The 25,932-nt window shown below is 51.5% G+C and overlaps 1 long non-coding RNA gene across 1 annotated transcript; it reads right to left on the bottom strand.

The window, feature by feature from the left end:
• Nucleotides 1-2,926: 2,926 nt before the first annotated feature.
• LOC110297277 lies at nt 2,927-25,280 on the bottom strand. The gene is made up of 3 exons (XR_002378263.1): nt 25,254-25,280; nt 12,315-12,555; nt 2,927-3,173 (listed from the first exon to the last, which is right to left on the bottom strand). It is a non-coding gene; the product is annotated as an uncharacterized LOC110297277 (long non-coding RNA).
• Between the last annotated feature and the right edge of the window lie 652 nt (nt 25,281-25,932).

Genomic DNA, 25,932 nt, shown 5'->3' with positions numbered 1-25,932 from the left:
CTACAGAGCACCCAGGGCTACACAGGGAAACTCTGTCTCAAAATTTGAAAATATGTCCATTTTACCTATAACTTATAGAATATGTGACATGGACATAGAAAATGTAGAATGAAGTATGGAGTACAAGGGCGATATATAGAGTAAACAGGATGGAGAACAAGGGGAAGAATATAATGAATTGAGCCTGAGGTTGGGAGACTGGAGTACTTTTGTGAAGGTCTGGAAACAGAATGTGAAATGAGGAGAATTCAGAATGGAGGGAAGAACACAATGGATGAATTATGAAGTCTAGAGAAGAGAATGCAGTGTAAGAAGCATGAAGTATTGAGTGGTAGATATAAGGATGGATGGGAGAATATTATGGATGGAACATGAGGCTTAGAGCACTGACTGCTCTTCTAGAGGTCCTGAGTTCAATTTCCAGCATGGGAACGATGTGGGAACTTGACAGAATGGGAATGTGGGGTGGAATATGCCGAATGGAGGATGTTGCAGAGACTAGGGTCCAGGAAATGAAGCATGAAGTTTGGGCATAGCACCCATGTGAGAAAACGGAGGATGTAGGGGGAGGATACTATGACTGTACACAAGGTATAAAGGAGGGGTGGAAGAAGATATAGTGTGGCATATGGAGTTATGATAAGAGAATGTTGAATTGTTTCAAGCAGAGAATGAATTAAGGAGAAAGACACTGGAGAGAAGATGATAGCATACAGACAGGAGTGTGGGGGATGAAGTGTGAGTTCTGGAGAATGAAGAGTGCAGCCTATGAAACATAGCTTCAGAAATAAAAAATGACATGTGGAATGTGATCGTGAAAGATGGAGGATGTAACAGGAGTTCTATGCAGTATGAGGAATGTAAGAATATAGTAAAATACAGCAGATCTGGAGAGTGGAATGCAGAGGGTGTGGTGTTCAGAGAACGGAGTGTAGAATGGCACGGTGTGCTCCCGATGTGGAAAGCGAACATCAGGCATGGAGAATGGCAAGACATACATCAGTGTGAAGAGTGGCATGGTGTACATCAGGCTTGAAGAATGGCAAGGTGCACATCGGAGTGGAGAGGGCATCGTGTACACTGGGAGTGAAGATGTGCATAGTGAGCATTGGATGTGGGAAATGGAACAGTGTAAATGGGGTGAGGAGAACAGCATGATGTTCAGTAGGTGTGGAGGATGGCATTAGGAACATGGAATAGAGAGAATAATGGTGAAGCGTATGGAGAATGGTATATGGGGAATAGATGATGAGCATATTGGTAATTGGCAATGTAGAACAAAGTAAAAAGTATAAACACTGAGAACAGAATGTTTGTGTGGAGAGCACAACATGTAGAACAAATAGATTGTGATGAATATATTATGGTGTCCAGGGAATAGAAAAACTGTGTAGAATGGTGTGTGGAGTGTAGACCTGAGAACAGACTGTGGAAGCAGAGAATGGAGCTTTGTGTGTAAAGAGAGACTCAAGGGTAGGAGGTAGAATATCTCATATTCCATATGGGTCGTAGAGAACATAATATGGCCCACAGCAAATGAAGCTAGAGCATGCGCAATGGCGAATGGAGAAACTAGGAAACATTACAGAATACTAAGTAAGAATGCCACAAAGTTGCCCTCTGGCCTTCACACATGTGCTATGATATGCATATTCAGGCACATAGGCACAGACTCACAATAAACAAAAATAAATACACAAATAAATGGAGGAAGATAATAGTGTATGGGTAACAAGGAAGGAAATGCAGAGTTTAGAAAACATATACAAAACATGCAAACATGTAGTATAAAATACAGTATAGGAAATGGCATCAAGAGAAGGGCTGGGAAATAGATTACAGAATGGAGAAGTGAGAGGAAGCAATGAGGTATACAATATGAAGGTGGGAAGGGAAATGTGATATGTAAGAAGAATACAGTATGGAGTACAGGGAATGTCTAATGATGTATCGAAGCCTGCAAAAGCATGGAGGATAGAGAACGGACTGTAGAGCAGAGTGTCAAGTAGGAGGTGTTGGTACCGTGATGGAGTAAAGAAGATGGGCCATGCATAACGCTGCGTGAAACTGAGCGAAATTCAGAATGAAGGATGCAGTACGGAGTGTGAGAAAGGAGAATGGAGACTCAAGTTTGGAGCTTGGGATGTAGGATGCAGGGTAGAGTGTGGATAATGGATTCTGGTATGAAAACAGACTAAGAGCTATGCAGAGCAGAGACTAGAGACTAGACTAGAGCAGAGACAAATAGAACATGAACACCAGATATGATGCATGATGAAGAGCAGAGAACAAAAAACAGAATGGAGACAGTGGGGTGTGGGGACTAGAGGAGGATACGGATCACAGAGAGTGGGCAAAGCTGTGTGGGTGGAGTAGAATGAATTTCGGAGCTAGTCCTTGGCATGTGGAGTGGAGTGCATGGTGGATGGAAGTGAAGGGGGAATGGGGAAGGGGAAATGAGAAGTGGAGGTTGGAGAGATGAAAAAGAATATGGAGAGCTGATGTGGAGAGTGCAGGAGGAATGGTGGAGAAGATGGAGAGCAAATAGTGGAGTATGGAGGATGCAGATGAATAAAAGATAGGATTTAGAGTGGAGAGAGAGGAGAGTAAAAGATGGAGGATGGAGAGCATGGGGAGGATAGTGGATGCTGCAAAGTGGAAGATGGAGTGTGAAGGGTTCAAATGGAAAATGTTGGATTCCAGGTGGAGGATACCAGGTTGTGGTGTGGTTTGAATGAAAATGGCCCCCACTGATTCATAGGGAGTGGCAGTACTAGGAGGCATGGCCTTGGAGGACATGTGCCATTGGGGGTAGGCTTTGAGGTTTCAGAAGCTCAAGCCAGGCCCAGTAGCTTCCTCCTCTCTTCCTGCTGCCTGCCGATCCTGGGGTGGAACTCCTAGAGCCTTCTCTAGCACTAACCCTAACCACATTACCTTAATTTCTGTGGGTTCTCATGAACTAGACCCCAGCTCTCCATTATGGGAGGTGGTCTGAGGACACACAGCATACAGGGGTCATTAGCTGTGAGGACAAGTGCTTACTGCATGGTGCCCTGGGGAACACTCACCAATCCTTCCAGGCTCTGGTCAAGGCAGCTTGCTGGGTGTGTCCCTTGAGTTCATTCATGCTGTTCCTGTTGCAACTGATTGCCACGGCATGCCAGACATGATTCCTGTGATGGTAAGCAAAGAAGGCTTCAATTTCCTTGATGTTTCTAGAGAGATAGCCATGTCACCTCTCATGAATGTCGAGTATCTCGGGAGGGCCCCGATAAGAGGGCTGTGAAAGTCTGGAGACACCAAAGAGACAGAGATTTTGGTAAGGCTGGAGATGGAGACAGGAAGCCCCCAGGTGTAATTGACAGGCTCTTTGCCTAGCACATCACTCTGAAGTCCTAGACTAAAAATGCAGGGGCAGGAAGTTTCAAGGTTGTGCTTCTGCACGGCAGGGCTCCTAGGGAGGCCTGAAGACAAGGTGCTACCTTGGTGGTACCCCTCAGATACCCCAGTGGCCTGGTACCCATGCCTCACTTATTCCACAATGGCCTCAGGGACTTGAGTTGTGGGTTTAAGAGCCTTTGTCCCTGATGCAGCCACCTTCATGGTTCACCTCCCTCACCTAGGGTCTCCTCCTTCCCAGGCCTCTCCCTCATCCGTGCCTCCTCATTTCTAGCTCCAAGTGCCTCTGGGTGTTTCTATGAGCGAAATCCTGTCAGAGAGGACAAAGATTTGTCCATTTAATGAAGTTTAAGAAGTGTCTAAAGTGGTTCAGTTAGCAAATAGCTAACAGGACAGGACCAGCTCCTCCCCCAACTCACAGACCTTCCCCAAACCTCCTAACACAGCCTACCAACACATGGCCAGCCTCAGCCCCAGCCTCAAGGAGTTAAACAGACAAAAAGACCCTTGGAGGACACACCCACCCTAGTGCACTGCCTGCTGGGACCAGGCAGTAGGCTGGGCAGGGGATTAAGTGATGGACATAGGCAGGTGGCTGCACTCCATGGTCCTACCCTCACACAGTTCCAGTGAGGGGCTACAAGCCCCCCCACCAACTGCCCTTGCTGGAGTTAGCTAGTATAGAGGTTCCTGGGAGCACTGGCTCCCAGGCAAAGATGAAGGCCCCTTCACAGTGGGAAGCAAAGGCTAAAGAACAAACGGGATAAAGCCACATTTTGGCTACTTTCAGACATGAAGACCCTCTTCTTGTCCACAGAGCCCATAGTTAGCAGGGAATCCCACCAAGCCTACTGGCCAGTCTATCCGTGGGACCTTTCTGTCCCCAGTATGCTCCATATGGGGCTTGGTCCCCTGGTCTTGGGTCTTTCCTTCTCTTCTAGTTCCCAGGGGCTCTGCCACACCCAAGTTCCATCAACCCTTCTCTAGACAGGAGAGATGAAAGAAAAGATTGGAAACAAAAGGAAAGATAGAAACCTGGGTTGTGCTGGAACCAGACCTGAGCCACTAATCTCAAAGAAGATCCAAGTGTGAGCCCAAAGGAACCCACATATCTACATGTACCCCTTTCCTGGTCTCTGCCTCTGCCCCTTGTCTCCCAGAGATGCTGTCTCTGTTCTAAGCTATGCTGAGACTATAGGAACCTACCTCCTGATCAGCTTGCCTGGAGCTAAGCACTCAAGGGGAAACTGAGGTTTGAGAGGGGAGGACAGATTTAGAAGAGGGTATGCTACTTTTCCCTGGAGACCTGACCTGAAATCAATAAGAGAGCAGAATGTAGCATGTGGTCCAGCAGTGGCCACTAGGGTCCTTCAGCCTCAGTTTCTCCCTGACACAATCACCTACAGAGGGATACTATTACACAGGACAAGCATGGGCTTTCCCAGACAAGCTGAACCTACCTGGTTCCTACCAACTTCTCCACCGGGCCTCCCTGCTTCCATGCTTGCTCCTGACCTGACTGTGAAGACTTCCACGGCTCCTCAGGTTTGGACAAATGACCCCAACCTCAGTAACCCCACGAGGAGCTTTCTGCTGGCCTCTCCACTTAGCCTTGTGGGCTGCTGAATACACTGTCCACCCTGTATTCCTCATTCCTCGGGACTGTCCCCCATGAGTGCCTCCACTGAGATTCTAAGCTGGGAAAAAAAGAAGAAATCGGCTGTCCTCCAATCAAGTGTGCTTACAGCAGCCTGGGAGTCCTGGGGACTGCACCTCTAGCCAAGAGTGCAGCCAGTGCTGAGAGGAAGAGGCATCTGCCTGGGGACACACACGTGGAAGGACATAGAAAGGTGAGGGACAAATCCAGCAAGGGCCGTGGTCTGTCCTGGAAAGGACATGCTAGGGAGTTTGCTTTAGAACTTTCCTTGGAGGAACAAGGCCCAGGAGCAATGTCTAACTTCCCAAGTAGCTCCTGTCCCCATCAACTCTCACTTAAAATTTTTCTATGACTCTCCAGTCTCTGTTCCTTTTTCTACCAGCCCACACCAGCGAGGAGCTCCCTAACAGACCCTGGACAATCTCCCTCAGCCTCTCTCAAGACCCCCCTCCCCAACAAAGCCAGTGCCCGGTTGACCTGGGAGTGGCACCCACCCACCCACACACACACACACACACACACACACACTGCTCCTGCCTAAAGCTGGGCCTCCCTTCCCCCACCATCCCCTGAAACAGCCCTCCCTGGAACCCTGCCAGCCTTCCTGTCCCCACCCCATTCGTCCCTCCCTCTGCTATCAGGTATCTTACCACCCAGCTCTCTGTCCAGGGCCCCTATCCAGGGCTTTGTCTCAGCGCTATCTCCTCCCAGCCTGTCTCAGGCCACGCCCCCCTCCCAGGCTGTCCCTGAGCTACTGCTTCCCTTTGCTGTCCCACACCTAAGGTCATTAGAATTCCTGCTACCACTCCTCCCTCACAGCTCCTGATGGGAGCCCTCCAGCTCTATAACAGCAAAGAAAGGCTGGGCCTGCCTGTCTGTAGGGTGGGAGTAGGGGTTGGTCCCTGCCTAGCCTAGGGCATACAGAAAAGTATCCTCTTCCACTGCCTGGCCCCTGAGAAGCAGGAAGGGGAAAGGGGGGTCGATGGGGGTGGAGAAGAGGTGGGAGAGAGCCCTGAGGAAGACAAGAGGAAGGGAGGGAGAAGGGGAGTGGGAAGAAAGACGTTAGAGGCCAGAGAACCGGCAGGGACAGGATGCCTATCAGGAAGCTACCCAGGAGTGGGGTCTCCAGCAGAGCTGGGGGAACCCTGTTAGGCAGACTCCCGCTCTGGAGGTTCTGGCCATAGGCAAACTGCACCTCCAAACTAAAATTTTGTTGTCTCTTGCGCCCCCGTGAGGTCAGTGGCTAGCATAACAACCATTTGGCGACTGAGGTGGGGTTCCTGGGGGGGTGCAGGTAGAAAATGCCCCCAGCCCATGCTTGCTGCCTTCAGACTTGGGGTTCTTCTTCTCCTCAGGTCCTCTAGGGGTCCTGAAGACATCAGGCTTTCCCACATCATTCTGCTTCTCAGGGTCTCTTCAGAGGAGGCGTGGATTGCCACTCCTGCCTCCTTTTGTTCTGTCTTACATAGAACCCTCATCTTAGCTGGTCACACCCTTCAAGTCCTGGGCCCATTTGTCCCATGGAGCCCCAGTCTAGCCTCTCGGTGACCTTCCTGCTGCTTCAGAGTCCCTGGGTTTTACCAATTCTACTCTCAGAAGTCACATTTGTTAAAAGGTTTGGGGGTTACAGGGTGCTACACCAAGCATAGCTAAAGACACAGCCCCTACAGTTAAGGCCCTAGTAGAAGGCTGGTCTGGGCCTCTCAGGAAATGACATCCCCTCGGGCTGCTGCAGCCCCCAGCACTATAAATCCACCTCTGACAATAAGCTGCTAAAAAAATGTGAAAGGAACCCCAACCTTCCTAACAGCCTGCTGGTTCAGAGTCTCCCCTCTTCTCCTGGTCTTTAGGGTCTCTCACCCTTTGAGGAAGACATAACCTCCAGATTCCAAGAGCTTGGGACATGGCTCCATACTTAGGTAGACACTGCAAGATAGCAGCTCATGTGATGAGACGGAATCACTGGTGGAGGACACCTGTCTGGATGGACACTGGACACTCATGCTAGTGGTGTGCACATCACAGATCCTGTGACACCACAGAGCTCTCCAAACCAGGATTCCTGGTGGATGTGGAAGGGTCCCTGGAGGTATAGGAAGCACATATGTCCAGGTTGGGGATGTCCCTGTCCCCGTCTGGAGAGGAGGATTCCATTACTGTCCAAGGAGAAAGCTAAGGGGTTCCCCCATCAGGATCAAAACATCCAATAGAGAAGACTATGGATTCAAGTGAGCAAGCCTGGGGTAGACTGAGAAGGGCTGGGATCACACTCTGGAGCCCTCACTATCTTAGATGTCCTCAATGAAGAGCTGGAGTCACATCTCCTTGTCAGGAGAAGATCTCTGTCCTTCCATGTCCCTTCATGTCCCTTTTCTCTAGGCCAGAGTACTGATGGCTCCCATGAAAGGATGTCCGTATTCTCAGATCTGACGGGGCCAGAGCCAGGACAGAGGAAGAGGGCTGTACAGCCAGCCCAGCTGGGACAGCAAACAAACCTCTGGGGTCTCTCCTTTCCCTTGCCTGCCCACCACAGGGGTCTGGCTGGGGCCAGGGCCGGGGGAGACTTCCTCGATTTATCTCTGCAGCCGGTGGCCAGCCCTAAGCCTGGAATCCCGGGTCAGGCTAAGGTTTGCCTGCCCTGCTGTGAGCAGCTTGGAGCTGGTCAGAAGGCCCAGGCTGAGCAGGGGGCTGGGATTGAAAGAATTCTGGGAAAAATTGCTTGGGGCCTGTGTTTGGGGACCCAACAAAGGCAATGGTTACATTGGTATTTTTTTTTTTTTTTTTTTTTTTTTTTTTTTTTTGTAGTCAGGGTCTATTGAGCGAGGGCTGGTGCTACTCAATGTTGACATGGCCTAGTCTGCAGTAAAGGTAAGCAGGTCAGGGGCACGATTACTTTGGCTATAGTCCCATGTAGAAGGCAGAGTTAACAAGAAGGGACAAGGTTGTGCCCACAACAAAAGAGAAGCCAGAGGGCTTCCAGAACCTTCTAGATGGGCAAAAGGAAGGGACCTAGATACCCAATAGATTTTGTTCTACCCTCAGTTCTTGGCAGTGGCCAAAGCAAGACCATCTCAGAAACAAGACTCTAACACATACTTCCCTAGGAAGAGACATACGTGCTAACATGGAGGTCATGTAGCCACTGGGGCTCAGAAGTCGTCCTTTCCCTACTACCCTAACCAAGAGACTAAGAGTCCCTCAACATTCCCCATCACTACTGATCTATGGTGACCCTGGTCCTGGCACAGGCTGCCATGGCTGAACAACTGATTGGTCAGCTGAGCTCACCAAAGTCCTGTCACAAAGAGCGAGAGGAAACAAGGACTCACCAATAAGGGTTATACATGAGTCCTTGACCCTAGACTCAACTTTTTCAAGGAGGTCATACCTGTGGATTTCAGAGGGTTCAGCAGTTCAAAGGCTCAGGGAGATAGCAAGCCCTAGAGCATCCCAGAGAGATGAACCCTGGGCCACCATCTGGATCAGCATCTAAACCACCATCTCTCGATGTGTTCGTGATGCCAAGTTCTTCCTTCCCTATTAGCCACTGCCCCCTAAAGACCCACTCCATACCACTTCTGTGGCCCCATGCATATCCCTAACCACGTGTCACTTTTCTTCCATGGCCCCTAGGCTTCTGCAGAATCAGAGGACCAGCCTCAGCAAGGAAAGGGGTGACAGACCCACCTGAGAAAACCTCTCTAGAACTAGATTCAGGATGCCTATCTCCAAGAAGGCAGCCTTCCACATGGCCCCAGATGCCAAAACTCTTCATGAGCTATGATGGCTCATGTCACATCCAACGCCATATAATCCAGCTGCAGTGCCTCCTGAGGCCAGTAGATTCCATCTGCCTGGGCCCCTCCTTGCCCTGGACTCCAATACAACTGCAAACACACAAGGTCTTGAGAACTAGTCTTCCTTGGGGGACATGTCCCACTTGGGTATGACATGTCCCAACGTATACTCATCTCAGGGAGTGAAGTGCATCTCCCTAGGTAGCACCTGCCTACCACGCCTGAAGCTCTGGCTCATCCCCCAGCACCCCCCGAAACAGGCAAAAAAAAAACATGATCTTGATGGAGCCTGCTCCTGCCTGAGCACCAGATGCTCTCTAAGGGTCAACTCCAAGTCATTGGGCAGACATTCATCACAGGGAAACCCAATAGGAATCATCAGCACCCGGGGGTTAAGAAGTAACCAGGGCCAGGCAGTGGTGGTGCATGCCTCTACTCCCAGCACTTGGGGGGCAGAGGCAGGTGGATTACTGAGTTTGAGGCCAGCCTGCTCTACAGAGTGAGTTCCAGGACAGCCAGGGCTACCACACAGAAACCCTGTCTCAAAAGACCAAAAAAAAAAGTAACCAGGATATGTCTTTCCACCATTCTGTCAAGTTCTGCAAATACCTTGCCTGAGTACCTCTCTACACCAAAATCTTACCTGGATCCGGTGTCCTCAGGGCCACTTCTAACCTTACCTCTAGATCCAGCCACTCAGGATTTGTTTTCCTTCCAAGGCTGCCAGTAATATAGGTCCAAGCTATATAGCACTGACCCCTCCCTGACCATGTAGTTGTCCTCTGCCTTCTGGACTTTGGGAGAGGGAATCCTGGAGGCCAAAAGCCAGTGCTGCCTCTCCAGTTCTAAGTTTGTATCTGGTCAGAAAGGGCCCTGGCCTGCCCTGGGTATCCCAAAGTCCCTCCATCATTTGCAGAACAATTTCCTTGGGGATCCTAGAGTGCTGAGTAGCTTAGTCACTCTCTGACCACTCCCTCCATCAAGGAACCTTCACCTCTCCCTATCAAAGGCTTTCTCTGTCATAAGAAACCTGGCGGTGGATTTTAGGTGTTATCTTTAGGAGAAATGGAGAGTCCAGGTGGTGGTAGCAGATCTCTCTCATCTACCCTGAGGAAGACCCTAACCCAGGTCCTGGGTAAAAGTCATGAGTGCCTAGACGTCTATCCCCTCTGGTGACCTTGAAGGCATGTGGCATCCCTCAGGCTGAGAGACTAAGTGGTCTAAGGCCCCAGAGTCTCAGGTGTGACTTAGGTTAGAGTCTCAGGTAGGCAGCCAGAAGTCCTTAGGCCACACTACCCACCCCTCTGGTCACCCCTAGGGTTTCTGTGGCCAGAACAACATTTCCCACATTCCTGAGGAGCAGAGGCTATCAGGGTGGCCCATGTCAGGACTCAAAGCAGCATGACCTCTCCTCTCCACACACCTTGGCCCATTCCTCACTCCTGCAGGACTTCTGGTCCTCTCTTCCCTTCACCTGCACTCTCAGGAGGCTCTCTCCACTCATTGGTCATGATACACATTTGTGTCACCTCTCTAAGTATTCACAATGCCAGGTTCCTTGTGCTGTTATCAGCTTCCTCCTCCCAGAGACCCTGGTGACCCCTGGGATGTGGGTCTGCTCCACAGTACTCCTACAGGGCCCTGATCAGGAACTACCCTTTCTCCAAGGCCCCTGGAGAAGCTCCTATAGTATATAGGACCAAAGAGAAAGAGGATATTGGGCTCTGAGACCATACTGCACTGGCATAACAGAAGTGACCCGATGCAAGGTGGGGACACCCAGAAGCAACACTTACTGTGGTTGCAGGTGGTGTTGGGACTTGACCCTGGGTATCCTGCTACGGAGACGCAAGGCCAAGACCAAACTTTGGAAAGCAAGGGCCATGATTGCAGGGCAGAAGGACAGGATGGGCACTGTCTCTCCCAACAATATGCACAGCAGATGCAAGAACCAAGTTCTGTGGAGTGAGCTGATCCTGGGACCCTTCCTACGCGGAACTGGTGAGACCATGGGAAGGAAGCTCATGAGGTCCCGAGGCAGGAAGTGCTATTCCAGTGTAGGGGCACAGCTGCCTTTTGCCCTGTTCCCTGTGCACAGCTTATAGAACTGCAAGCTTCCTGCTGCCATCACTGGCCTCATGCTCGCTGCCTTGTTCCTAAGGAAATGCCGCTGTTCTCCCTTCTTTATCATCGTGAATAGGTGACTATCTCCCAGCCTACAGAAGCTGACTCCTTTCTTATTCCAGGGGCCAGCATAACCCCAGCAGGCCTTGGCCTAGGCCTCAGTATTTCTGTATCCTATCTCGAGTCACTCACTGTCAGAAGAGCTGGGTCTCCATACTGCAAAAGCTCTTGGGTGGAGAGGCCAGAACTCCTGTGAGTGGCCTTTAAAGATGGGTGTACTTGGTAGCCTGGAGGGGAAGTCTGCCCTGCCTCTCAGTTCACCTTCCCACCCACCTACACACACACACACACACACACACACACACACACACACACACACACACACAGAGTCTTTAAGCCTCAAACATCCCTTGTCAAAAGTGACCCTAGGCCAGGGGTACAGGATATATAGACTACAAAGGAGGTGTGAGCAAGGTTGCCTCTTGGTCTCCTAGGGCTCCTTGAAAGCCCAGGCCTGACCCCTCCAGCCTGCTCAGGCCTCAGAGCACTGTCCTGCCCTCCCCGAGGCCACATGAAGACTGCCAGACAAGCTCCAGGGCTCTATGCCTACACCAGGCTGCTACTGGGGCAGCTCTGATTTGCCCAACTCAGGCTTTCCATTGGCCCTACAGTACAGCGAGGCTCTGGTGGGTAAACACGTGTGTGTGGGCATCATGGACATGTGGCGGTTCTGTCTCCTGCCCGCCCACCCGTCACTTTTTCCTCTTCCCTTAATACCAGCCAGGCTGCCCAAGCCCTGTGGCCCACCCAGACTGGGCGGGTCCTGCAAGTGAGGGAGAAAAAGAAGCCACTGCAGAGGAGGAGTTTGGGGTATCGGGGGCCAAGAGATGGAATTTGGGGTCCAGAAAAACACATTTCTGGAGGAGATGGCTTCTAAACCCTGTGCCAAGCTCAAGGCATCTCTGCATTCCCCAAACCCAACCTGTTCACACACCAGCGGCCTGGAAGAGGCCCCTGGCCCACTCTTCCTAGGTCTTGCCTTCCTGTGAAAAGACTTTGAGGGATTTCTTAGAAAGAGTAATTAGAGAGCCACAGGCCCTGTGAGGTCCAAGAGACTCCATGGCAGGCCCAACCCGCTTCCTCCCTGGCCCAGGAGTGCAAAGGGTCCCACGGAGCCAAAGACACAGGCGGCCAGCCTACCCAAACCACTGTGGCCGCCCAATACCAGGCCTCCTTCCTCTCCATTTTCCAAGGGTTCTGTGTGGAGTGGAAACCAAAGCCCATGGGAGAACTACAGGCAGGGAGAGCCTTGATGAAAAAGGGGCATCACAACTCACCCCGTCAGCCACCAGGAGTCCACCTTCCAAGTGTCCAGGTTTCCTTGTGCCCATGAAGCCCAGGGCTTTGACACGTAGGGCTGGTGGGGAGAGAAAGGCTATATGGACCCTCTACTACAGCACTGAAAAGGAGGCCATGGGACCCCTAGAACTCTTTGTATTTCTGAGCCAGGAGGAGTTGCTTCCTCTAGCGGCAGAGACCACATGATGTGTCCCAGAGCCAGAAGGACTGAGAGGAATCCTGGAAGAGAGATGGTGGGATTACCTCACCTTCAATATGCTTAGGAAAAGCATAATCTGTCCCCTGGCTTCCCCTGGGCATGGAGTGAAAAGCCACATAGAGCACTGAGCCACGAGGACCAGAGATTTGGTGAGGGCTAAGGGTTAGAGTTAGAAGTGGGGTTAGGCACCTTTGGTGGTTAGGATACCTAACAGCCTACTAAAGATACCTCCTAGGTTCCGTGGCTTTAAGGACTCAAGAGATAGGACCAGAAAGAGATCTCTGTACAACACTGCCAATCAAGAAGAAGGAACCCGCTGTACCTCATTCTGCAGGCAGGACCCTTGTCCCCACATGGTTGGAGGAAGCAATATCCCTAGCAGATCTCTGCTTATTGGTTAACTAGCCTCAATACAGGATAGTACTGTGTGCTTGGAGCTTAGATCTCCAAGCCTATAGGACCCCAGGCTCCCAGTCTGAAGCTCCCCCACCCCCACCCCAAGTGCTGGACTTCCTACCTTGGGCTGGCAGGGCCCTCTGGAAGCCTCTTGTGCCCCCATGCCAGTTCTGCACATACAAACCCACTACCAGCAACACTCCCCAAATCATCACCCTATCGTACAAAGCTGCCCTGTTGCAAGGGCCCCCATTGGGCCTCAGGGTCAATAAGACTGAATTCCAAGACCTAAGACCCTGGCAGAGCTGCTCGACTCAGGGAAGCCATTTATCACTCTTAGCTCTGGCTCATCTATCTGCTCTGCCACCCTGGCCAGGACCCCACAGCCCCACCATCAACCCACCCAGACTCCCCTTGGCCAGAGCTCCTTCACCATCATCTGCCAGGATTTGTTGTCTGTCTGGACTCCCAAGACCCTCTATCCCAACCCAAACTCTCTCTATCCACCCTGCTCTTCTCTCAGCTGCTCACAAAACTCCATGGCAAGGCAAAGGGAATGGCTTCTCCATGCACAGCAGTCAGAGCATGGGCCATTTTGTAGGGTTCACAAGGCTCGGTTTTGAGGGCACAAATCTGGGGCAGACACCGGTCCAGTGTGCCTTGTTCTGGACACATGGCTGACACACCGGGCTGTTTCAGCAGCCGCCAGGACAGGCGCTTAGCCTGGGCTTCTTTGGCAGAGAACTCACTTCCTGGCATGGGCCAGTGGGCAGCAGGCATCTCTGGGTCCCTGGAACCCACAGGAGCTCAGGCAACCATGTGGCCTTGCCTAAGACTATAGCCCCAGCTAGGGTGCTAGGCCCCTGGTCCCTCTTTTACCTGTTTCCACCTGTCTGGAACTCACCTGCACCAGACAGGCCTTCAGCTGGGAGAAAGGATCTTCAACTTCTAGTATCTGCCCATGATTTTGCATTGTGAGCTTAGTGCAATGGTTGGGAACACTTTTACACACTACTGAGTCTGACATAAAATGTAAAGGGCAGGAAGGGATCATTAGGGACTGATGGAATCCCTGGATGGCTTTGGAAGGTGGGGGAAGTGGAAACTTGAATAAGGTCCCTTTCCCCTAGGAGATGGTAGGGGGTGGGAGCTCCCAAAAGCCCCAAGATGCCTCAGCCACTGGGCACATACTCCATGGGGAAATGGCCAACTCTGACTATGTGTGGACAACCCCTGTCCCTGCACAGGGCCTGGACTGGTGTCAGTAGTACCAAGGGTTGAGTCTGGAGTTCAGACATGGTGGTCAAGGATATGGAGCCTGAATACCCAAGACCTCATACCACTTTTCTGGCTTTGTAGAGAGAGATGTAAGGCTTGTTATCCAAAGCTCCCTCCTAGACTGAGCACTGGATCCCAAGTTTGAGCCCCTCCTGAAAAATAGTCCATTTTATAGCCCCAGTAATCTTGTGCTTTCCAGAGCCTGGTGTCTGTGACATATCGTCCAGGCCCAGATATTCCCCCCAAGAACTTCTCTCTGTTTTCTGTCCTCAGCATCCTCCATCCAACTTCCCAGGCCCCTTAACTGCAGCTTAGGTTTGATGAAGGACTATACTATCCCCAGGTCTAAGAATGAGGTAGCACAGAAACTGCAGAACCCCAAGACCTAGTGATCTTTAGCTTAACTAGACCAGCTGGCCCCCAAAAGCCACAACCACTTCAGGAGGAACATTAATTCAGGGAGACAATGGGTATAGTCAGTTGTGGGCTCCTGGATTCCCATGCTGGAACAGCCTTGACTGAGTCGGCCTGTTGTGAAGGTGTTTGTGATAGGGCCCAGATAACTAGTCTTGAGAGTTCCCAGGATTCCTTCTGCCTGGTATCCCAGTGCCCTGGGTTCTAATGATCTTGCCATCTCTGAGTGTCAGTTTCACCTGTTCCCCAGAAAAAGCACACTCCATCTGAACATCTCTAGTCATGGGAAATACTAGCCAGGGTGTCTCCTTGGGGGACATAGCCTTCTAGTGAGACCAGGCATTTCTAGAAGCTTGGGAGCAGATATAGTGATGCTAGCTAGTTTCACATGCTTCCACTTGCTCGCCTTCGTACCTATTCTTGCCCACCTCTTTGGGTGAAGTGGGGAGAGCCTCGTTTCTTACCTGCCCTTCTCATCCTGCTACTGTGGAAAAGACCCATGAAGTAGGGCTGGCTTCTCTGACTGTGCAGGCTTAGTGAAAGCAGAGACACCCAGTTGCAAAGGAAACAGTTTATTGCACCCCCCCCACCCCAGGAGTACCACAAAGCACTGGATGGCACAGTCTCTTAGTGCTTGTGACTGTAGATGCCCAGCCTCACAGTCCTGGAGCAGCTTATCCCTAAAATCATTCTTAACCTGTGTCAGCTCTGCCATTCACTAGTTGACAAGTCATAAGAAAATTCATTTGTCATTTGAGACCTGCTGAGCCTGGTCCCACCATGATGAAAGCACCAAGGCCAGGTGGACCAGAGAATAACAATGGCTGCCAGAAGAACCTGAATACTAAGGGTTATCCATAGCTGGGGCCCTTTGCTTCCCAGGGGCAGAGAGGTATAAGATGGGATGAAAATCAAGGGCAATCAAGCCCACCCTAGCAACTTGGAGGAGAGGTGGGCTTCCTGAAGGCTGTAACCAAACCTGGGGTGAGGGGCCCTGAAACTGCTGGAGTAGCTCAGGAGAAGAAAAGAACACCAGATAAGCCCGAGATGACTTCTGCTCCCTTCTTTGTCCTTTTTGGGGGTCTTGGAGTGCCTGGCTGGAGCCTATTGGGTAGTGTCTATATTCTCTCCCTCTTTAGAATCAAACAGGAACATCCACACCAAGGCTGGGAATAGCTACTCTTCCATGGCCAGTGTGACTGTGCTGATTGGTCTGCTCCCAGTGGCACATGTGACCCTGAAACAAACAGGCCCAAACAAGGACAACAGCCTCCCCAAGTGGAAGGGTGGGGGCCTGAGAGTTGAGAACAAGGTTGGCAGCGGTACCTGCCAGTGGGTCCAGGCCAAGCAGCCATAGCAGCTGAGGCTGCCATTTTCCACCTGTCAGGACCAATGGAGATGGAAAAAGACAGCTGAGCAGGAAAGGACAATGGGAGCATCCTTCTGTCCATGGAGGCAGGACTTAGGGTGGGGAAGAGGGCACAGAGAGTGAGGAAGGAGAGGTTGCCAAGCCCATGTTGACCAGAACCCATCTTGCCTGCCATCTCCCTCCATCCTGGAGCCCCCACACAGGCTCAGTGGTCTCCTTAGCTAGTTAACTATTATGTCTCCAGAGAGGGTCCCCAAATTCTGCTCTGGGTGTAACCATGGAACCCAGTGCCAGAGCTGACAGCTCCTTCCCTTCACAGTCCCATAAACGGATCTGGGGACAAGGGCAGCTGAGGGGGGCACCAGCAAAGAAAGAAGAGAGCTGATCTGAGAAACCTGAGAAGGCCAGCTGCTCTGCCATTTTTATTTCCTGTCAGCTCAGCAGCTCATGCCCTTTTTGGGGTCTCTCAGAGCCTGGCCATCCCAGCTGTCTCTCATGCCCACATTCCCTACCTCTTGAGGAAAGGTGCTGATCTCTCAAGCTGGAAATAGCTGTGCCTTGTGTCCTGAGGAGGCCCCTAAGGACATCAGGGGCAGCAATCCCTCTCTAGAGGGACAGCTTGGGAGGGGTACCTCAGAAAGAGCCTAAGTAGTCACTCACACTGCCCCAACTAGCTCTGGCCTGCCTGCATCTGGCCTTCTCCCTTTGTCAGGGGGTCCTTGGTCCTGGACTTGTGGGGAGCAAGGCGGGTGGGCTGGAGGAGAGGGCCCAAGGCAGGAGCCTGGAGCAGCTGTTGGGTCAGAAAGAACGTGCACTGCGGGCGGCCCAGCAGGGGCAGCGGCCCTGTGCCATGTTTTGCGCGTGATGTTTCTTTCCTGGAGGCCCTGGCCTCAAGCACCCTCACTTGCTGAAGTTTCTTTCTTTCAACTGCATCCCGCTGCCCGTGTTTGCTTTCCTTGGTCTGGGATGGGCAGCCGGGGAGCCGGCTCTGTGCGACTTGGCTTCTTCCGATGACCGCTTCCTGGAACACTTGGCAGGGCTTATCCTGGGAACCAAACCGTCCTCTCCCTCCTCCCAGCCTCATTCTCCACTCCCAGGCAAGACACCCAGGACCCAGCTGAGGGTTCTGAGCTGTGCAAGTAAAGTCGGGGTGGGACAGAGGTCCAGACTTAGCACTGTCCCCGTGCCCGGAGCCCCGACTTGGGGAGTCCAGGTATAAATAAAATTGTACTCTGGAAAAATGTCCTCAGAGTCAAAACTGAGCTCCTCAACTCCATGCACTGTGCTCTCAGTTTCTCCGTGTGTTAAAGAAGAAGGCAGAGCAGCTCCACCCAGCTATAGCCAGCCCTGAGGCTCCTATGAAGCGGATCCTCACTCTTCTCTAAAAACCCTACTCTCTGCCCTTTCTCTCAGGGTCTCAGCTTAGCTAAGGGCCTACCCAGCTCTGTATACATCCCTACTGTCCCGTCCTAATTTGGTTTTCTTAGTCCAAACCCATGTGTCAGACCAGAGCTCAATCTCCCTTTCTGTCCCTGGCAGCCCCTTTCTGGAATTTCCTCTGGCAGCATGTGGTGGATGGACATGGATCAGGGACCTATGTGAGAGTCAGGGTTAACCTGGCCTTTGGCTAGTCCTTTAAACAAAGAGATAGTGACATCCACGGGTGGGTACAGTTTTTGTCTACTAGGAGCCTTCCTGAGGCCACATGCCAGTTAGGCTCTGGACCAGCATGAAGGGCCCTCACAACACCTTCCCCAGCATCCTGTGGGAGAGGCCAAAGCCCTATACAACACATATTTCCTCTTTAGCATCCACTTGGGATGGTGGAAGATAACCAGAACCTTCTAGGAACATGAAAACTATGTGCTGGAGTCAGAAGTGAAGAGGGGCCATGGGGGGTCTCCTTGGGGTTTCTCATAGGCTCCCCACAGTGATATGGCCACTCACATCCATTTACTGGCAAAAAGTGGGCAAGGTATGTAGACAGACACTCACAATGACCTATTCCTAGTCCTTGGCAGTTGTCTATGTGGAAACTTTCTGTTCCCATGGTCTTTCTGGGTCTCCACTCGGTGGAGGAGCCTCCTTAAAGTGACTAGGTTTCCTATCTATAGCTCAGAGCAAGAGGCTCTCTGGGGTATGCAAGGCTGGTGCATATTATCTGCAAGCCAGGCAGGCCCATGTCCTCATCGCACGAAAATTGACAGGGTTCTCCAAGGCCTGGACCCTAACCATTTATAGGTCAGTCTCAACAGACACCCCTGCCACCTCAAGACAGGGAGGCTGAAGACTTGAACAAAGGGAGCTGCTGGCACCTCTGGGTGCTCATGGTGGTAGTGGGTCTGGCCATAGCTAAGACTTCCAACACCTGCTTCAGGGCTGTTGATTGCAACTTGCTCAGTTATATATGGGGAAGTCATTTTTCTGTGTGGAACAGACATGTAGACTCTAGGATCTCAATTCTGAGTAGTGTAGCACACTACACTCCTACTAGGTATGCCAGGGCATGCCTCTTCTATAGCATCTCAGCCCCTCTCCAGAAGATTGCCAGCACTCTCCCCTGCCCCTGCCTCATTTGTCACCTCTGTAGGAGCCTTGGCACAGAAGGTGAGGTCCACATAGTCTTATGAACACCCCTTTCCATGAGAGTAGTTCTGGTATGCCTCTGTAACACCCGGCCCCAGGGAACCCTGTAAGACAAGGGGCAACACCCACATATGTGCCAGGAACCGCCTGCTCCATGGCTCTGGTGGTCCACACTGGCTCTGGGAGGGGGTCCCTGTCTGGAATGCACATGTGGAAAGATGGTGCCTGGAATTTTTTCCTTTGGAAAAAAAAAGGAAAGAAAAAAAATGTTTTAAAAGGGGAAAGATTGATGTTCGCTTTGCTTTCCCACACTTGGTTTGGAGCCAACGAGGTGGTTTGAGAAGAAATTCTCCTGTCCGCTATTAAATGTAACCGAACACGCTCTCCATGTACAAAATCACAGAGGGCCTCAGACACGAAGTTCAGGAATCTTCTTCTCCCCCCCCCCCAACCTCCGCTGCAGGCAAGACATGATGGCTATGCAGGGGCTGGGGGCAGCGGGGCTGAAAGATGGCCAGAAATGAAGGTGGAATGGCCAGCCCGTAGCCAGGAGCTGCTCATAGCTGACCAGTCAGGTCAAGGCCGCAAAGCCGCCCAGGCTGGTGGGGTCAGCTAGCCTTGGCTGAGAGATCCTTGGGGCTCAAACTGCTTGATGAATTCCCCAGGACAAAGATGGGGGGTGCTTGAAGCTGTCACAGAGTCCCCTTATGTCCCAGGCCAAGTGCCCCATGTTGTCTTGGCTGCAGGTGAGTTTCTCAGCCACTGATACCTGAGGGTAGCCTGCTACTGCACTCTGTCTCCAACAAAAGAGAGGACTGGGACCAGCCTTGCCCCCCAAATGGAGCCCAGGTCTGTGTTGAGCCCAGATCAAACTCTGTGGATCTGTTTTCCCCTAGCTGGGAAGAGGAGCAGGTGGGAAGAGATAGCACAGGGTGGTGTCTGCTGAGTGCTGGCCTTGCCTCCAGGGTTGTCTGGCCCTGTCCCTCTTTCTCTTCTGAAAACACACCTGTGCACACAAGTGCACAAAGGCCACAGCCTTCCAAGCCTAGTCTTCAGATATACTCAGCCTTGTTGCCAATAGAAATGAACAAATGTTTGGGGTTCACCACCTTCTTGAAACCCTTTCTCCTCATAGGTCTACACACTCTCTAGAGCTGCTCAGACAGACAGGGTAGGAGGGGTCTCTTCCTTGGTGTTCCCAGCTGGAATGAGGGTTGAGTGTCATGAACATAGGCTTTTGGGGACCCAGAGAATCAGTGAGGGGCCTAGGACAAGACCAGAAACTGGTTCCTCTTTAAATACCTGCTGGAGTTGATACCTAAGGGTCCTATAACCTGTCAGCCCATCTGAGCAAGGGCAATAATAATCACAAAGCATCAAGGGTCTTGGTTTCCTAAAAAAGGCCTTCCATGTGGCATGGTGAGACATACCTGTCTGGATGTCCCGTCAGGTTCTCCCCAACATTGATGGCTATTAAAAGAAGGCAGGGCTGAGATAGGATTCTCCTGTTGCAACCTCACTACTCAAGCTTGCTCAGAGTAGGCACACAACTTCTGAATGTCTGCAGTATCATGCCGGCTCCAGGACAGCCAGAGGATGCAAGTCTGCTGCTACCCACGGCTCAGCCAAGACTTCATTTGCCTTTAAAACACCAGAGGGTCCACCTGGTAGGTAGGTTTCCACCAAATGTACAGACTCCCCACTATACAGCTGGTCTTAACAGTGGCTGTCCTATAGGGTAGTGGATCAAATGCACCCAGCATGGCAAAAAATAAAAATACTGCTAAAATAAAAGATGCCTGGAAAATATACATTCAGATCAAGAATGTGTGCTATTTAAGACAAGGGTGTCTAACCTCTGTGCCACATTGGTTGAAATAGAACTGCCCTGGGCTACAGATAGTACAAATGTGTGCCCAGTACAGACTCAGCCATTGTGAGACGTAGCTCATACTGAAACCTTTTGGTTGATCTGTGATCCAAGTCTAGTTAGCATGTTACACTTTATCCAGTGACCCTAGACCACAGGGTAGAATGAGTGCTCACTGGAGCAAGACAGGTCCTCTAACCATTCCTGCAATGACACCTCTGCTCTGTCATCCAAGACCATAATTGCCCACAACCAAATTAGAGTTAAATTAGCCATACATCAGGAGCTCTGTAGCTGGGCTCCTGGCTGGCTAGTGATGGTCTGGAATGTTCCTGTCACTGGAGGCTTCTATCTTGGTTGCTTTAATAGAAGCACCCAGATGTCACCCTAGGTAGCCCTGCGTGGCCAGGAATTCCAATGATCATAAGTCAGGCTTTTGGCCAGGATTTCCTCATGTATGCTCTGCTCTTAAATCTATGTACCATATCTGGTACCTTACCAATGAACTGACTCTCTCAGTTCTGTTATGCCTGGACTCTAGAGGAGCAGAAGTGAGGAGCAGAAGTTCAAAGTCATTCTTGGCTATGTAGTGAAGTTTGAGGCCAGCCTAGGCTACATAGGACCCTGTCTTAAAAAACAAACAAACAAAAACAGGGAGTTCAAATTGAATATGCCTGATACAGTGGCTGAAGATAGCAGAGACCCCTAGGCCTGCCAGTCACTGTCTAAAAGTGTCTCCTGTGAATTTTCCTTAAACACGAAGGTTGGGGAGATAGGCCATCTTCCTGAGCAGTAGCTTGGAACTTTCACTAGGTCATTGTAAACAGACAACAACAGAGTGTGCAGCCCTGGGCTTCCAACTATTTCAACTCAAGGACTGGGGCTCTCAGTGTGCAGAAGGGGCCTACTGAGTACTGGGGCCAGCATGAGCCAGGGCCAGGCAGGCAGGGCTACCACAATAGCTCAGGTGTAAGATAATGAAAACCGGGTGTGGAGGCAGCAGGGAGGGGAGGAGGGGGCTTCAGCCAAGCTGGGAAGGCTGCCAGCATGGGTGTCAAGCCTGCCCCTTTTTCCCAGCATCCCTGATCAGAGATTTCCCTTGCAGAGAGGGCCCTGCATCCCTTCTCTCTGGATACGTCTATCCTACCAGGACATGCAAACATTCATTAGCATGTATCTTTGTGCTAAGGCACTGGGCAGATTAACAAAGGCCTGTAGGACTCCCAAAGCAGTCCAGACCCCACCCATCTAGAAGTCCATTCAGTGTCTGCACCTGCTTGAAGGTTTGAAACCACTGGTGGGGTGAATGGTGGACCTCAGCCCCAGCTCCCTCACTACTCCTTTGTCATCTGTCGAGGGGACATAGATTTGACAACATGGTACTTTCTTGGCCTTGGGAAAAGGAGGGTATGGGCTACCTGGAAGGAACTTACTCAAGACAGGGGCCAAGGTGGAAGGACCAAAGTGGTCCTGGGAAACAAGGGAGAAGGAAGATGGACTTGCCCTCAAGGTGGTCCCACGGTGAACGTTCTGCACCTGGCTCACTCCATGGGTTCTGTGGTAGCACAAGATTCCATGACAGTTCTTGCCTATCCTGAGTTTACCTAGGCTGCAGCAACATAAAAGGTGGCCGTGATGGAATCTTTACACCATGGTAACTAGTGGACAAATTTTCTTTTTCCCAAGAGCTCTTTGTTTTAGCGTCTCCATTCTTTAGGATGGCTGGGGCCAGGTCCTTCTACAAAAGACGATCATTAGCAATGTTTCCCAAGAACTTGCTAAGAGGAAACTATTCTATCTAAACAAGGGCAGATCTGACACACTAGAGGCCTTTCACCCTGCCATGGATGCTTGGGGACACAGAATACTCCCTAAAAGTTCCTCATGAGGCTTACTGCCTCAGGCGGGTCCCTTCTACCTGTCTCTCTCACTGTGAAGGGCCGGCGCCTGCTGGCTTGGCTGGGTGGGATTAGCTCACATACATTCCATTCAGCATTCTCCAAACAGAAGAATCTTAATAGGAAATTAACCTTAAAAGGTGAGGGGGTCCTCTCAGGGCCACCTTCTACAAGAAGCAGCTTGTTGGGGAGGAGGGAAAACAGGAGTTAATCCCCAGAGCCTTCCTGGGAGCTTGGCTGATGAGACTGTCACAGTTCATGATCAGCCTGGGCCTCCCACCTCCCATGCTGTCCGTGGCCTGGGGGCTTGACTCCCATTGGCATGGCAGTGGGAGGTGGGGAACACAGGACCTGTGTCACCTGTGCCTGAGGGGCTCCCTGAGAAAGGGGTATGAGCTAGAACTCCAGGCTTCCTTGAGGCTAAGAGAGTCAGCTGGGAAACTGAGTCTCTGGGTTCAAGGGCTCAACAGAAAAGGGCACAGACCACAATGCATCTCACTTTCCCTCAGGTGGTCGACCCCATTTCAAAGCCAGCTCTCCAGGGAAGAAGCATGTCCTTTGTGGTGAAGACCTGAAGGGTGACTTTACATATGGGGTTCTTTCTTGTCCAGCCCCCATTAGTCCTACAAAGAGAGGGGTGTCGTGGGGGGTGCACCTGAGCCCAGCACTCTGCCCCTGGGTGGGCCAGATGCTATAGAGTCCAAAGCAGGTTCCCCTCCTCCTTGAGTATGCCTGGCCAAGGAGTGCTGCTGCAGATGTCATTATTACCAGGACCCATTTACAGGGTGCACTTTGTACATGCACGGGTTTTACAATCCCTTTTATTAGTCATAAAAAGGGACAGGAGGAGAAACGGCAGCATGTTGGGGCTGGAGCCCAGCTGCTGCCCTGGCTGGAGAAAAAGGCCCAAGGCTGTGTAGATAAGTCTTCAAAAACAGTCCCAGTCAGAACCTCTCCTGGGATCTAGGGCCAGGGGATGGATGGACTTCAAGTCAGGGAAGGGTCCCTTGGACCCTCATGAATCATGGCTAGAGGGCAACCAGGAGTTCCAGAGAGCCCAACACTTGGGGCTTCGTAGAACAGAGAGAAGGGTAATATGGAGGGTGGGGATTCATGGGTCTACACTGCTGTCCTGAGGGCATCCCTATATCTGAGCTTTCTTTGAAGCACATAGGATGGTCGGGCTGCACAGACCTTCCATCTCTTGGATGTCAGCCTCATGTGTCACTATGTCACCTCTCCTTTGCCTCTCCATGAACTTTAAGGTGTTCCATGACCTCTAGCTATACCCCAAATAATAAGAAGCCTTCAAGCTTATCTCTCCAATGCTACCTCTAGTTTGCCAGAGCCCCAGGTATCTGACTCAAGGAATCAGAGCTGTAAAGGGTACTTGCCCAAGTCCTGGGTTAAGACATAAGCATTCCAGTGACAGACTGAAAGCAAGACAAAATACTAGGAAGGACATCTAGGACAGCCACCACCTCAGGGCCTGTAACAGGGGACCTGTGTGTGTAGCCTTAACCTCTGCCTACCCTGTACTCAGTTACTCCATCCCTCAACTTTCTACATAGACTCCAACTTTTTTGCTGCCTAGAACCCTAGGTCTGATGTGCTCAAGATGCCTGGGAATACCTCCTAGAATGCAAGAAGGCATCTATCTAGGTAAAGCCTTGGGCCAGGGGCCCCACTCAGCCCATTTCTGAGCTCCATGATCAAGGTCATCCCTGGGAATTAGTATGGTTGGCAAGCAGGTGCTGCCACCCCTAATCCCACTGCCCTTCCACTGGGGAAGAACTGTTCCGCATGCTGAAGAGCAAGTGGTTTTGCAAGGGCGAAGAGGCAACTCCTGTCTGGTAAGGTCCCCCTCTAACTGGCTCCCTTTCTTTCTCAGCACAGGACTTTGGCCCTATCTAGGAGGGGAGATGGGAGAATTCGAATCCCACAAGGGTTGTGGGTAGAGCTGGTGGCCACATTCAAGGGATGACGCTGTAATCAAGGTCTTTCAGAATAGCCAATACCAGAGGCAAGAGGACTTCTCTGCCTCAGTATTATCTGGGGAGGCCGGCTGGTGCTACTGGGCTCATTGAAGACGTGGTGTGAAGTCCTCAAAGTGCTGCTGTTCTGGGCCAAGTATCTCCTATCCCTGGTAACAAGCCTGGAGCTAACCCAGGGTTCTGGGTAGCTTCTCAGGTTTTTACAGCCCCCTTTCCCAATTTGTCTCTTGAAGGCTGTAAGGCATGATCAGAAAGTGGGTTCTGGACCCACCCAGGTCCAAAGCCTAACCATTATGTTGCTAGCATACCCAAGGCCAGTATTAAAGGCTTGGTGGCTACTCAAGTCTCTGTTGAACTTTCTAGAATGGGGTTGCCCCCTCCCACAATGGACGTTTTCCCTAGAGTAGGGGCTGCCTCTTCCCACGGCCACTGAGCAGAAGGGGCCTCCCTCAGGGCAGGAGAAGAAAGACCTGAGTCTTTGGGGTCTGCCCAGAGGCGCCCTGCAGGCGGCCGCTCCCCTCCCAGGCCAGAGTTTCCTGGAGGCCCAGGCATAGCCTCCCCCACCACCATGGAAAGCTGACCCTAATCAATAGGACCACACACTAAATAAATCACTCAGAGGCTTCGTGCTTGTTCCTGCAGTGGCTGTAATAATAGTATTAACAACAATGTTCCTCAGAAACCTGGCAGAGGCTCCACTTGCGGGTAGAGATGGGGCGGGGGCAGGGAGCTAACTGGCATTCAGGGTTGGGGCCCTGCCTCTAGCCTCTGCCCACCCACTGGACCCTCAGCAGCCCAGAGCCACGGTCCAACCCTGATGCTCTCTTTCTCTGTTCAGTCTGCAAAGCTCAGACTCAGGCCCACCCACACAGGACTGAAACCCAGTGTGATCTGGCCCCAGCCCAGGACATACCTTAGGACACATACAATCATGTTCAGGGTGGTTTCTGGCCGTTCCTGAATAGGACTACAGGAAAATGATGGAGAAAGAGACTGAGAGACCTCAGGAAGGACTGAAAAGGAAATGGTGAAAGCAGTAAAGAAAACACATTAGAGTTGGGTACAGGTTCACCCCCTTATTACTCAAGGCCCAGGTCTTCCTTAGTTTCATCTCTAAACTACCTCCAAAGAGTCAGGAGGGAGCTGGGACTCCTTAGCTTGGCAGAGAAGTAGTCTGGCCTCCAGGCCTAGCACCCCTCAACACGTACACACACTTTTTATCTCGCTACAAGGGACTGGTTAGTTGGACATGGGGAGCAAGCTGTAGAAGGTATGGGGCCTCTGTTTCTCTGTCCCTTTGTAGGGTGCCTAGTGAGTGAATGATATCCCATAATGTCAGGGTTGCAAGAAGTGACTGCTAAATGAGCAGAGAGGTTTATCTGTCCCACTGAGTGCCTGGTCTGTAAAGAAGCATGCCCCAGCAATCAAGAGCAGGCCTAACTCAGGGTCCAGGAGGTGCCCAAGCAACAGCAGAGTCAGCAGGGGACCCAAGGCCAGGCCTACAGAGGCATCAGGTGATGATCTGCTTCAGCCCAAACACCTACCACCCAGAGGTGGCTGGAGTCCTGGCTGGAGCATGGAGAGAGGTAAAT

This window comes from Mus caroli, chromosome 7, assembly GCF_900094665.2.
Source record: "Mus caroli chromosome 7, CAROLI_EIJ_v1.1, whole genome shotgun sequence".
Taxonomy (NCBI): Eukaryota; Metazoa; Chordata; class Mammalia; order Rodentia; family Muridae; genus Mus; species Mus caroli.
This window is presented reverse-complemented; position numbering and strand designations above follow the sequence as displayed.